Below are 15,523 nucleotides of genomic sequence, written 5' to 3' on the forward strand. Positions count from 1 at the left end.
TGAGAATTTACATTTCTGACAGGTTTCAAGGTGATGTTTATACTACTGTTCAGGGGCTTACACGTCAGGAACCACTGTTTTAAATTCATAGGATTTCTCGTAGATTGAATGTTGGGAATGAAGGAGAAAGTAGTAAAAAAAAAAAAAAAAAAAAAAAGGGCTGATTTCTAGATTTCTGGCTTGAACCATGTTGGTGTCCTTTACTAGGTTAGGAGGAACTGAGATTTTAAAAGAGGCATTTGTGAGTCCTTGATTGATCTGATGAGTTTGAAATTCATTCTAGACCCACAAGAGAAAAATGTCAATAGGGTGATGGATATATGTGCCTGGAATTTGGAAGAGTACTCTGAAATAAAGTTAGGAATTTTGGAGTTCTCCATATACTGAATGTAATTAACATTGTAGATAGGGGCATGTTTACTGAATGGGAGCAACTGGACTTGGGAGTCAGTCTGAGAAACTCTGACATTAAGTGGCTGCATACAAGGGACTTAGTCTACAAAGAAGATGGGAGAAGTATTGAAAAAGTTTAAGGAAAACAAGAACAGTGAGAGGTCCCAGAATCCAAGGGTACACAGCAATAAAAATGCCCCTGTTACATTTGTAGGCATGTAGTCGTTAATTTCAATTTTTTTTTTAAGATTTTTATTTATTTATTTGACAGAGAGAGAGATCACAAGTAGGCAGAGAGTCAGGCAGAGAGAGAGGGGGAAGCGGGCTCCCCACTGAGCAGAGAGCCCGATGCGGGGCTCGATCCCAGGACCCTGAGATCACGACCTGAGCCAAAGGCAGCAGCTTAATCCACTGAGCCACCCAGGCTCCCCCTGTAGTCGTTAATTTCTAAGTGATATCTGACATTGTCCTGTCAAAAGGCAGTTCCACTTACCTACTATTTGAATTTTTACACAAACACATATGCACTGTCCTTGTTTTTAGTCACACTTGGCAAATACCATCAATTCTTTGTCCTTTTTCTGCTTTCAAAATATCATCAATCTCAGAACAACTATTCCCTTTTTATGACCATCTAGAGAAGCTTATCCTGAGATCTTACATGGAAAATCTACTTTTCTGATAATTTGAAGTTTATCTTTGGTTTCAGGGTCAATTGAATCCAGGATCTCAAATGCTGTGAGTTTACCCTCTGTCTGCCTCTTTGTATCAGTCTCTCTATTTTTATATATATACATATATGTATGTATGTGTGTGTGTGTATATATATATTCTATATATAATATATTTTATAATATATATTTTAAAATGTATATTAATATATATAATATATTATATTATATAATATATAAAATATATACATTTAAAAATATATATTATAAAATATATTATATATAGAATATATATATTTTATTTTCTGTCCTCCATGTCTCTTAACAAGTTGACATGAAGGAGGATAAGGCCTTTGGCAGCTTTGGGCTGACATCTTTACTGCTTTATGACCCAAGAGGAAAGAAGAAGGATAACTTCACTTTTCTGTTAAAAATAAATACTGAGGAGGGCTTGTGACTGGCTAGACTTGAGTCACGGAACTATTCCCTCACCAGTCATTGTAACTGGAAACATGGGCTACTCCATTTAATCAAGCTGGTATCATGTTTCCAACCCTGTGGGTAGGGGAAGGGTGGTCTTGCAAGCCTCTCCAGAAATCCCACATTAAACTGGGGAGACATAGTCCCCAAAGAGAGAGGATTACCATTACCAGAAGGGAGAAATAAATTCAGGAAAAATAAAGCAGATGTCCACCTTAAACTTGTTAGCTTTTATTTCTCACAACACCCTGTGGTAAGCAATGGCACTCATTATAGTTTGCAGTCTTAGATGTATTTCAAAGTTGATTTAATATGGGAATTCTGTTCTACCTTCTAGGAGGATAGGAATTACATCTTCTTTTTTTCTCTTTTGTGTCCCAGGGCCTGGCAAGGTGACTAGCATACAGTAGACCCTTGAAACATGTATGTTTAATGACTAAATTAATAAAATCCTAATTAAGACATTTCCTCTGAATGAGTTCCCTGTCCTGCTGTGGTATCTTTTCTCTCCATCAAGCTTTGTGGCACCTTTTATTTACCTATGTTTACTCAGGCTTATTATTTGAGGATTAACTCAGGACCTCAAATTCTGCTTCTGAGAACTTTGGAGGATCTAGGACGCAGAGGTTGACAGTGTTTTTCTGCAAGGGCCAGGTTAAGGCCGTATGGTCACAGGCATAGCTAGTTAACAACTTTGTAGTACAAAAACAGCCTTAGAAAATATGTAAACACAGGGGCATGGTATGTTCCCATAATATTTAGTAAAATAGGCGGTAGGTTGGTTTTGGCCTGAGATCTATTGTTTGCTGACCTCTGGCCATTGACCATCAGCAAAGTTTTGTGCTGGTTACTTGCTAGAACAGCTCTGAGTTCGTGAATGTATACATAGTTTAGGCATCTAATGTCATAAATCTAGTTTTAGTGATATCATCATTTTCTTCTTCTCATAATCCTTAGCAGATAGGTTTCTGATCCTTTCATTAAGTTTGGAAAATGGGAAGTGGTGTTGTGTGAGTAAGAATGTTATACCTGCAGTGAAAAGGAACTAAGTGTAATGCAGTGTTTTTGAATGACTGTGAATGAAGAAAGAACAATATCTCCGGTCTTGAGTTGTTTTCACTATGGAATCACATTAATACTAAATAAGAACTGATGTGTATACTTTCTAGGGAGTGTACAGGATGGAGACATGAAGTTCACCATTACTTACTTCATTTAGAAAATCAAATTTTAAACTTTAGCCATTTCAGTCCTGTTGTAATTATTTCCAACAGTGCCTTCAATACCTGAAGGTACAGTTTGAGTTTGATTGAGGAAAGGGAAAAGAAAATAGGAGTAAGACTTAGAAAGGAGGGGAAAAAATGAGCTTATCTTGTCTTTCAGGCACCATTGGAGTTCAAATGGCAGGCATGTAGGCAATGATAGAGTTCCTGAGGGAACTCATGCTGCAAGCTTGGTGGTTAATTTTATGGAAACCTGAATCATATGATGATATGGGGAGTTTCCACCTGTGAATATTTACACCCTAGGGTTGTTCTTCCCAACCCAGCGGTGAAAAACAGATGCCTGTGGTACATGGTCATGGCTGTGGAGACCTTCTAATCATAGGTATGAAAACAGATCCCTCTATGAGTAAATACTGGGAGCCGTCAAAGTGTCTCTTTACTAGCTTCATTGGGAAGCATTGAAGAAGGATGACACACCGTCATTACAAATAGTCCGGGAAGAAAGAAAACTGTCCAGTTATTCTCCGTTTTTAAAAATTAAGTAGCGCATTTAGCTGACAGTCATTGCTTGTTCCAAATTTGAACCTTTTAAGGTCTTCAGATTTACAAAATTTTAAAAGGTAGCAGGGGTGTTACAGGCTCTTTTGCGCTCCTTCAAAGCCAGGAAACTCAGCATTGCCGACAAATGATCTCTACCTTTTGCTTGAAAAATGCCAGGCAAGGAACTTATTCTGTCACAATGCCCATTTTGGACTTGGCTCACTGGCAGAAGTGTCCTTTTTATTCTTTCCCTAAATCTGCTTGTTTGTAGGGAACACCTACTGGCCCCACGCTCAAGTGATATGCAATGTCTTGTGTCTCTTCTACATGAGAGCTCATAAATTAATTGAAAAGAAATACATATATGCTCTGTACTAAAAGGTAAAATGGTTCTGCTTTACCTCCCTGTTCTTCATCTTGGGTAATTTGCAGTCCTCTCAGCCACCAAGCTCTTTAAACAAGATGTGTTTCCATTCATCAGGGTTCTGCATAAATGGAGAGCCTCAAATCTGGACTAAGTACTTCCCTTAGAGTCTAATCTGTGGGAAACATAATGAGGGATTTTCTCTGACCAGATGTTCTTTTTATCAAGAACTATCTATCTGGCTCATTAAAATGCCACATCTTCGGCAGACAGAGGTCTATCGTGGTATCATTGTTTCTAATATAATTTTTAAATTATTTAATTATGTGTAAATCAGTTGGAGAAGATCAAATGAATTATGTCCTCCAGGTCATAGGACTTTGTCATCATTGGCCTTTCCAAGTGTATGTTGTTTTGTCCTGCATGCATTTTTAATGTAGGGGTGTGGTATCCTGTATGCATTTTTTGTTTTGTTTTGTTTTCACCTTGCTCAGTACTGTTCTTTAAAAGATCTACACAGTTAGGTGGATATTTAGTCTGTTGCTCCTAACTGCTACATGGAACTCTGGGGCGTGCATTAATCCATATTAAGCTGTCTGCTCTCCCAGTGATGGATATGCTGACTGTCTCCAAAGCTGTGACATAGCAAATTATAGTGTGAGGAACTTCCTCAAGCCTGTATGAGAATTTGGAGATTTCTGTACCCGGGGGTGTGAATATACTGAATTTGACAAATTATGCCAGAATGCTCTTCAGAATGACTCCAGCTTCACATTCTCACCAACATTTGGTGTTTTCTATGTTTCTAATTTCTATCAGTTTAAAGAGGTGGCTTGTTTTAATTTTCATTTTCTAGTTACTAATGAATTCAAGCATTTTTCTATGTTTGTTAGTGCTTTTTGCTTTTAATTTCCTCTTCTCTAGACTACTTATTCATTTCCTTTGTGTTTTTCCATTGGCGTTTCCTATCTTTTTCTTGTTGGCTCAAAGGAATTTTTTTTTTAAATTAAATAAGTAATGTTTTTTAAACATTGCAAATATCTTCCCTCAGTCTATCATATGTCTTTTACTTTTGCCCATTCATAATTATTTGTCTTATGATTTATATTTTTAATATTGTGTTTAGGATGTACCTCTTTATCTGTCTCATTCACAGTGATATTTTTCTATATTTTTCCCATGAAACTGATAGGGTTTTTTTGTTTTTGTTTTTGTTTTTGTTTTAAGTTTTTTTTTTAATTTTTTTTTTAAGATTTTATTTCTTTTTATTGGACAGAGAGAGAGAGAGACCACAAGTAGGCAGAGAGGCAGGCAGAGAGAGAGGGGGAAGCAGGCTCCTTGCTGAGCAGAGAGCCTGATGCGGGGCTCGATCCCAGGACCCTGAGATCATGACCTGGGCCAAAGGCAGAGGCTTAACCCACTGAGCAACCCAGGTGCCCCTAAACTGATAGGTTTTTGATTGACTTAGAGTTCAACTTTGTATGCAGTGCTGTGAGCTAGTTTTATTGTACTCCACAAAATGAGCCACCATCATGTTCATACCATTTAAGAACAAACTGTCCTTTCTGTTTTGGGTTAAATTATATATTAAGTTCCCAGATACACATTTATCTCTGTGTACTCTCTCTTAATCCATTTGTCTGTTCTTGTGCTAATGCCATATCTGGTTAGAAAAGTATCCCTTCATTTTTTTTTTTTTTTGGTATTTATCTAACAGATTCATGTTCTTTATTTTCTGTGTAAATTTCAATATATTTATCAAACCATCTAGCTAAAAGTGAGTGGGAGTGCACTGAATTTATATATTAGGAGAATTGACATTTTTATAATATTAAGTTGTCCTATTCAAAAAATAAAATTCCTTTCCGTTTATTCAGACCACATTTTTGTTATTGGTTTTATAGTTCCCTTCATTATAATTATGGAATACTAATTTCAATCTAATTTCTAGATGTATATATTTAAAGCTATGCTTTTTTTTTTTAAGATTTTTTTTTTAATTTATTTGACAGAGAGAAATCAGAGCTAGGCAGAGAGGCAGACAGAGAGAGGGGGAAGCAGGCTCCCGCCGAGCAGAGAGCCCGATGCGGGGCTCGATCCCAGGACCCTGAGATCATGACCCGAGCCGAAGGCAGAGGCTTAAACCACTGAGCCACCCAGGCGCCCCAAAGCTATACTTTTTAATCAGTGTTCTTTTTTCCTTTTGGTTGTACTTCATGAAGTTTGGCATGCACGGTTTTCATTATCATTTAATTATGAATAGCATTGTACATCATGCCTGAATCAAGCTTACCCCTGTCAGGCAGCTTATAGGCTGCCTGCATTTAGGAACCCTGGATAGCCAGTGCTTGAGCACTACACTCAGTGGCCATATTAAACAGCAAAATCACCGACAAAGGTGCAAAAGTATGGAAATGATGACACTAAAAGTCCACAGAAGGGACACTTGTTTGCAGTATGAGAGCCGAAACAGGAAGGCAGAGTTTTGCCTTGCTGGACTTCAGCCCACCGGGGACTCACATTTTTTACCGCTCTACCCATGACCACAAATCACTGTGAACATGCTGCAAGAATTGATCTGGGAGATTACAAATAAATTTAACAAGTCAGGAAATTTGCAAATACAGAGTCCATGAATAAATAATGAGCATTGACTGTATGTATGAAGTGTACATAGAAATACATACATTTCTCTCTCCCCTGACTCTCAGAATTGTGATTCCCTTTCACACCTCTAATTTTCCAAAGTTATTTTTTGGGGGTTTGAGAGTTGGGTGTGAGAGGTCACCAGACCATGTTAGTTGTCTGGACGAGTAAATTATATCAGTAAAGAAAGTCATCAAGACTGATGACCCCATTTAGGTGTGGAGGATCCTAGGTAAAGGGCTTGGCAGCATTGACTGGGATAGGTTAAGTATAAGACAGGGAAGATAGGCCTACAATTAGTCTCTAGATTACTGACCATAGATCATCAAGGACAAAAGCTAAACAGGTAGTCATAGTCTGTGAACAGAAATCAGAACCACATAAAGGAAGAATCATAAACTAGCCCCATGATCCCAAACATCAACTGGGATTGCTTTAGGGTGTGTGGTTGGGGGGAGAACTGAATCTTATCAGTGCTTCCTTCCAGCCATATGAAATACTTGTGCCTATGGCTTTCCTTACCATTTTACCTCTTCAGTGCTTCAGAATGATGGATGGCATTATTGTTTATAAGTTATTTTTATCTGGTGTTGATGACACTGTGTCTTCCTCTAGTTTAAGTCAGTCTAGTTTTCCAAAAATCCCATGGTCTGAATTATTAGGTTCTCCTGAGGGGGTTGAGGCCTATGTCAGAGAACCCTAATGTGTGATCTGAGATGGGATCATCTCTACATAATGCTCCTGTCATTCACCAGAATGCCTTTACCTACTACATTATCAGTACACTCTCTCTCCCATTGAAAAGAAAAAAAGCAGATGGGGGCCCTGGACCTCTCATTTGGTTGACTGTCTGACTCTTGATTTTGGCTAACGTCTTGATCTCAGGGTTGTGGGATAGAGCCCCCAGTGGGGCTGCACACAGAATCCACTTGAGATTCATTCCTCCTTCTCCCCTCCCCTCTGCTCCTCTCCACCCTCCCCTGCTCCCTCTCTCTTCTCTAAAATAAGTAAATAAAATCTTAAAAAAAAAAAAAAGAAAGGAAAACAAATGCATCCACTTATAATGCCATGTTTTAGTCTGTTTTTTCCCTTAAGGTAGCTATTGGCAAGTTTAATTATTTTTGATAACTAAGATCAAGCATGAGTTTGTTTAAGTTATTAAAATATTCACTCACGGATAGTACAATAATTTTCTTTAGTTAGCTATTTTTTTCTCTTAAAAATATAGCCATCACTTAGCATAATTAAAATGTGTGTGTAGAATAAAAACTTCTGACTGTTTTTAACAATTTGTTTTATTGGAGTTACCCCGAAAAGTATCACCAGCCAAAACACTACTGTTTTGAAGATGCTTTTGTTTCTACAATGAAATGGATTCGTGAGAATTAATTTAAGGATCTTCAAAATCAGCAGTAGTAATAATTGCTATTTGAAACCTAGACCCAGTTCCCGTTAGGTTCAATTTTAATTTTCTCTGCTACACCCAAAATCTGTATTTTCCCATTTCACCATCCTCTGTACAATTTAGTGAAACATGAATCCTCTGAGTGTGGAGTGGACAGACCTAACAGACATGGTCATCTTCCCCAATGCATCTTCACCTGCCAAATGGACGGACATTGTGATCTTTAAAAAACAGTAAATTTGTTGCAACCACAAGTGTAGGTGGCAGAGAAATGACTTGATCTATCATGCAAGGATGAAAGGAAACTGAACACAGAGAGTTTTTCTGTGAAGTATTTTGGATGAAATTATTTGAACGAAAGACCTCTTTTGCCTAAGTGATGGATACACTCTGTCTCAGATTTCAGTGAGTTATGTTTTTTCCTAGCATTTCTTGCTCCATTTCTGAACCCATGTGAACAAAAGTTAACTTTATTTTTGTGGCCAAAAAAACTGCTTTTCATCTCTGTAGCAAGTTGAGCTTTTGTATTTATTTTTCAGTGCAAGAAAACATGATAATTTGAATTCTGAATTCATGGAATTGGACTTAGAAAACAATTGGGTTTTGGAGCTTGTAGCAGTAGAATCAACTGGGAGGACCCAATTTCATCCAATTTGTAGCTTGATTTCATCCAGCAAGACACACTTAAGCATAAAGACCTAAAAGTGGTAGGTGTAGTATTGAAATAGCATCACACTTAGGATGCAATGAGGCATAAAGTAATGCTGAATGCTTTACATTCACTAACACGACATTATTCCAGCATGACACACAACCCAAAGCTTTTGCAATTACAGCTGTGACCCCAAATTAGATTTTAAAACATGTATATATGTATATGCATTTTTAAAATTTCCCTTCGTTTTATCTCCTAATAGTTTAGAAATGCAAATGCTGGTAGCTTCTTAAAATAACTCTGTTCACCCAGAATATCGTCCTTCCCCTCAACTGACTTTTCTTCGGGCAAAGTCTGGTCTTTTCAGGATGGGCAGGACTGTAGCCTGGGTTTTCAAGAATGGACTTGGGGGCTGAGTGGCCTCTGTTTCCATTACAGTAAAGCTTCACTGTTTACCTGAAGTGATTCTATTGCTTTCTCATTGAGTTGTATTTGTTTTTTTTCCCCCATGTAAATGAAAAGCCAGACTCAAATAAGATTTTTAAAGCCATGGTGACAGTGCCAGCTGGGCTGATAAAAAGTCCCTTTTTCTCTCCTGTGTCAGGACTAAGTCACAGGGGCTCTTACTGCCTCCAGGCTGTAATTCTGAACGACATGAGCTCAGAGTGCATCGTAACATTTTCTCTGGGCTTGTGCAAGCATTTCTTTTCCCTCGGAAGGCACTTTCCATCACCGAGGGCCTCCGATGGGGAGGGTCTCCCCACCTCCATTTGCCGCATCCCCACAGTACTGGGCCACAAAAGGCTTGGATTGACATGCGTATTGTCTAAATATGCCCGATGTGTGAGCATTTCATTTGTGCCTTATGTCCCACAGCTTCCTGCCTCCCTTGGAAGATTATATAATCACTTATCTTTTCTATTTTTAAAGCAGATTAATATGATTTAGTAGAAAGGAGACAAGGGAGAAAAGAAAGGAATAATGGGAGAAAGCCAATATTATTTCTTTCAAAGCAGTTTGGTTTAGAGTCATTTTAATAGGTCTGGAAAATTAGAATTGGAAAAAGAAAATCAATTGTGATGCTATATGCTAGTTTGGAAAGGAAATAAATCCACCCTGGCACCGACTTCCTAGTGGTAGATAATTAGGACTGCTTTGTTCTCATGTGGAAGAGGCAGGGGACTCATCGGTTTCTTAAATCTATTATTATTATTAACAATGTTGTGAATACCAAGCATTCTCTTAGGAATACAAGGTGTTTACAGGATGCATCCGTCACAGGAGAAAAGGGTAAGCAGCCTGTCTACCCCATGTTGTTGTAAGAAAGGCTGCTTCTGTTGGAGCAGTAGGGCAGCCGCGTGAACCTTTGCCCGTCCCTCTCTCCCACTTGTTGAACACAGATTAACTCTCTTTATTTCCTTTCTCTGTGAACATTTCTGAAGATTTTCTCCTCAAAAATTATTCTCAAAAATGGTAAAAATAAATGCAGTCTACAGCTTGGATTTTTGTGCAATCTAAAGCTTTAGGAAACTTCTGCTTTGAAATAGTCTCTTTTCTGTTCCTTTCGTCTATTTCACTTTGATAATTTCAGAACAAAAACTGGGTTCCTGTGGCTGAGAATATGGGAGATACATTTATGGAGGGTGGGGAAAGATTAAGTGGTCATGGTGGGAGGAAAATTCTAGAAGGAAAAAAAAAAGCAGACTGAAGAACAGTACAGTGAGCAAAATTACGTTCTGTGAAGTTGGTTGAAGTGATTTTGTAAAGAAAATGCAGAAAGACCACTGGGGACATAAGAATAAATCAAGGACCGTTAGGATTGCCTTCTTGGAATGGACAGAAAAGAAGATGATAAGAATATATAATTTCTAGAAAGATATAGCTGACAGTAAGGCAAATACTTGGGTATGAGAATCAAGAGGAAAAGAAAGATTGTGTAAAATGTTTGTGGGAAGCTGAAAATAAATTTGAAAGTGTCGAATAAAAATTGCTCTGTACAGAGCTCAACAGGCAAGGAAGACTTTATTCAACACCATGCAGGAAGAATCTCCCCTCTTGCAATAGGAGAGAGAGATTGGGCTCAACTCTGCTGAAATAAAATGTGAGAGGTTTTTAAAGGTTGGGGTGAGCTAGTAGAAAAAGTACTGAAGTATGTTGGGGGAAGTTGGTCAGTGTGATTAGGCACATTGTGTTGGTGAATTGTTGCTTATGAAGGTAGGCCCCTGTCTTCTCACAGAGACTTGGAGATGGGGTGCTATCTCTCTTGATGATTACATCTTTGAAGAATAGATCCAGGTCCTTGAAAAAAACACTCGGGTTATAAAACTCGCAAGAGGCTGGTAGAAGATTTACATTTTAGGGGGACAGAGAAAGAATTAACAATTGTAAGTTTTCTAGGAAAAGGGAGGTCAGGGGCCTAAAATCAGGAAGATAAGGTTTAATTAAGTTGAAGACAACTCTAATGCCACTGTATTATTCAAAAAATACCAAAATTGTCAATGCAGGGGGATCCCTCCCAAGACTTAATTTTCACTATATAAAACAGAAATATATGAATTTACTCCATAGTGTTTCTTGTATGAGTTAAAGAAATTTATATGTGTAAAACACTTAAAACATCACCTGGGATATAACAAGTATTGCATAAATATTGGCTGTTACTGTTTCTTTTTAAATTATTATTTCTATGAATTAAGTGGAAAGCAAAAATGAAGGATGTAAGATGCAGGGATCCTACTCAATGATTAAAATATCATGTCATTTATGATATGATATGATATTAAATATCATATATCATAATATATAATATATTAAATATATTAAATATCAAATATGATATGATATTAAAATATATATGATATTAAAATATCATATCATTTATGAATGATCTTTTCAGAACAAAGTAGAAATAAAGGGTCAATAGAAATTTTATTAGGATGGCTTAACCCATCATATAGGAGGTATTTTGCATTACTGGCACAACAATGCCCTGGGCCAACGTCTGCTTTCCACCTCCCAATTTTTCAACTAAGGAATATTGACTGTGTGCATGCAGCGACAAAGGTATAAAAAGCAAGTCTAGTTCCTGTTTTCAGGGAGATTAAAGAGGAATAACAGATAAAGGACAGTTACAATACAACATTGCAAAGGCAATGATTGAAATATGTACAGAGTATTCTAATAGTCAGTGAAGAATGGATTGGCCTAGAATTTTCCTGGGTGATGGGCTCTCTTCTACTTGGTAGTGGAGTTCTATAATGAAAGGATCATAGGTTTCCTAAACCTGTGGAAGCCTGAAGGCTGGATTCAGTCTCAGATCCCTTAGGTCCAACCTGAAATGCTTTTTTGTATACTAACATTGGGTTCATGGCCTCTCTCCATGGGAAAACAGTCAGGTTTTACCAGGGAAACTATTAGGAGGACAGAAATAGTAAGCCCTTTAGTGCAGTATTCCTCAGTATTCAATGAAATGGGGAAAAAAAGAGGAGACTTTTATTCCTGTATTGGAGGCAGACTGACAGGCACCCATACGGTGGAAAGCTTAAGGTAATGAGAGTAGTAAAGGGAGACCGAAGTAGACACTCCCTGTCTTTAGTGGTAACACTAATAAATACTCTGTCTGGCCAAACCAGTTTCCTGGGTAAGAGCCACAACTTTTTCTTCTGGTTTCATGGTACCAGAAACTACTGACTGTTCACCATTTTTACTGTCTTTCTGAATGAATGCAAGCGCCCTCATCCTCTCAACCGCATCTGGGATGGGCCCTTCGCATGAGCTACAGAAGGAAGAATGGTGCTTGCTAGTGAAGCACATGCCCATGATTTTTCATCTCACACAACTAAATAGTAAAAGGACATGGACCTCCCTAATGTCAGTGTCCTTGAGACTTGGCAAGAAAGACACATACAGAGAGAAGCCAGAAATACCACAGTATCCAAAAGAGGCAAAAAAAAAAAAAAAAAAAAAAGGCTATATTGGTTAGAGGTTATGCACAGGAAGTAAGAGGTCTGTGTCCTATACCTCTGACTCCATACTGAATTTCAGCATGCTGTGGGGTACATACCACTCAGCCCACACTATCCAATCAGTAATTGCCTCATCTGTTCATTTATTCCTACTGACACCGCCTTCAGTCTTGACTACCTGTGTCACACTGGCTGATGAGTAGCCATCTGTCACTAAAACTAATATGACCAAGGGGATGAATTAGCAACCCTTGATTATCAGCATAGAGCAATAATCTTCTTTTTGTAGTTTTTAGCCTAAATCTTTTTTAACCAAAGAACTTGGTTTTGCATCTCTGTTTTCTCCTGAAAATAGTCAAGATTCTTTTCCAGATCAGAGAACTCCTCGGATTATAACCAGAATGCTTTCATTTATCTACCCTTTATATGATTTTGGCTCCCTATGCCCATCAAAGCCATCCAAAAGCAAAAACAACTTGGAGAATGGAAAGGCAAGAGAACATTGGTGAAGGACCTAGTTCCTGAAATCTACAAGTCTCTGAAGTCTGTGCCTCAGCTTAACTCTTGGCTAACAGATATTCCCTGTACACCCGGACTAGCACTGCCAAATGGTTAATTGTAAAATGCTGAACAAAAATTTTAACCATCAAAGGAGGATCTAAAGAAAGATCTTTGAAGACAAAGTAAGGGGGCCGGTTTGCCTCAGTCTTGCCAGAATATTCAGTGTTTGCCTTTCCCTTGCATCAAAAGGCAAACCTGCAAGCTTACTCTTATGTACCAGCATTTGATACAGGGCAAGTGTACTTATGTGTGGAAAATTTCAATTTCACAGACATACGTGATGTTACAAACCCACAGGCCTGGATGCTGTACACACCAGTTGTAAAGTTGTCTTCCTCTATTGTCCTTTCTTTAGTGTACGCTAGTAAACGTGTATGTGTGCACCCATGCAGGCACACACACATAGCCCACAGAACTAACACAGCCCCTGGAATGCAAAAGACTAGTGTGTCAGACATAAGTAAGTGCGTGCCAGGGAGCACTTTATCCCAGTTCTTTCCAAGGTGTCATTATGAGAATCTTTTGCTTTTTATTCGCTCTGCTCCTCAACTCCCCAAATCCTTCTTGATGTTTAAGCAGGATGCCCAGATAAATAAGCAAAATAAGAGGGAGATTCAAAGCAGGTACTCTTCTTTGGGCCTTGGAATGTTACTCCCTGGTGTTTGAGGAGTAATCAGGTGGATTAATTATTCATAATTGGAGGACAAGTTTTGCCTCATTCAAATAGATTCCAGTCATCAATTTTTTTCTTTCCTTGAACATAGATATTTGCTGCTTATTCTTGTCAGTATGTAGAGTATTTTCCAAGAAGATATTGCAGGTATTTTTAAATGAGCATAATACAGTGTGTCTTCCACATTTAGAACAAATAGTAGTATCAGTAATTATTTTCATAGCTGTTTTTGGAAAGGTAATACTGTATTGATATACAATAGTACTGTATTGATACACTTTATATATATTGATAGCTATAAATATATCTGAAATATTTGTCTAAAAGAAAAAACAGCTTTATACAATAAGATGATCAGTTTGGGCTAGTTGCTATGGTACATTTAATACTGACTGAGCATCATTCTCTAAAAGATGAATCTGCTACTCCATCTTTATATACACTTTACAGTTCAAGTAGTTTTAGCTTATCACTAATGTAAGATTTTTTTTCTTTTATTGCAAGTAAAGAAGTGTGATTTTAGGCTACTATTCTAACATGGTAAGAAGATGAAAATAAAGAATAAACTTTTACAGGGCTGCTTATGTGGCTCAGTCAGTTAAGCATCTGCCTTTGGCTTGGGTTGTGATCCTGGAGTCCTGAGATAGAGCCTCAAGCCAAGCCCTGAGTCACTGGGCTCTCTACTGGGCTCCCTGTTCAGCAGGGAGCCTTCTTCTCCCTCTCTCTCTCACCCTCTCCCCCTCCTACCCAGCTTGTGTTCTCTCAAATAAATAAAATCTCTTAAAAAATGAACTTAGAGATAGGGAGTTATAAATAAGGATTTAGCTCTGATAGGCTACATAGAAATTTCATGGGGCAAAGCCTGCTGCACAACCCAAAATTAAACATAACTCTTATGGTATTAGCTCCATAACTCTTCCTCTAGAGAAATGGAGTTTTGTACCTTTTCACAGTTGGAAATTTGGTGCATCTATGTGTGTGTTTAAGTTGTTTGTAATAAAAGCCTCTAATTGTTATTTCACATGAAGGGTTGAGCCACCTCCTGCTCGATTGTGGTATGAGTCATAACAACTTCAGCAACTCTGTCTAAAGTAACAAGCTGTGGTAGCAAATGTCCACCAAATTAATTATGTCAGGGAAATGATAATAATGCAAGAAATATATGCATTAAGCCTCCCTTAAAAATGAAGAGCCATCACAATCCAACACACAATTATTTTGACAAGTTTCCATAAAAAGTCATTGCTAGTCATAAGAAGGACAGATATTGATGATAAGATTACATTTATTGTTGTCCTCTTTCAATACTTTCACTTGGGTAGGATGCTTAAGCAAGAGCAATTTCAATGTAAAAGAAACCCTGGTATGTTGATGATGCAAATAGGATGATTTAGACTATTGTAAACCCCCTAACTGCTACTCTGTAACAAATGTGAGATTTGCTGGCATTGCTACTCCTTACTTTTCCATCTGCCTTGCAAACGGTGACAAAACGTTTTTTTCCCCCAATAACTTCTCTTCTTCTCATATGAATAATCTGAGCAAACAAATTTTGGAACAAAGAATGTACTTGTTAACAAGGAGGAAAAAAAGAGCATCTATTTCCATTGAATATTGTTTATCTTTGCTGTATTTTCACAATGATATTACAAGGGTGCTAGCAATTGTTGCTTTAACTCATGGGATGATGTCTGTATATAAGAGTGAGTCACCAGCATTTATGAAAGGTCATTTTAGAATCTCAGTTATTTGTTTTGGATTAAGTGGTGTTTTATGACAAAGATGTATGTTCAGAATCATTCCAGTGCACTGACATTTTTGGTTGGAGTTTGGTGAGAGACTACATAAAATATCTGTCATCAAACCATTATTCAGATTGCTAACCAGCTAACTGATTAGTTTACAGTGAAGTAAAATAACAGTTGAATGGAAATCTAAAATATA

Source organism: Martes martes (assembly GCF_963455335.1).
Source record: "Martes martes genome assembly, chromosome: 5".
Taxonomy (NCBI): domain Eukaryota; kingdom Metazoa; phylum Chordata; class Mammalia; order Carnivora; family Mustelidae; genus Martes; species Martes martes.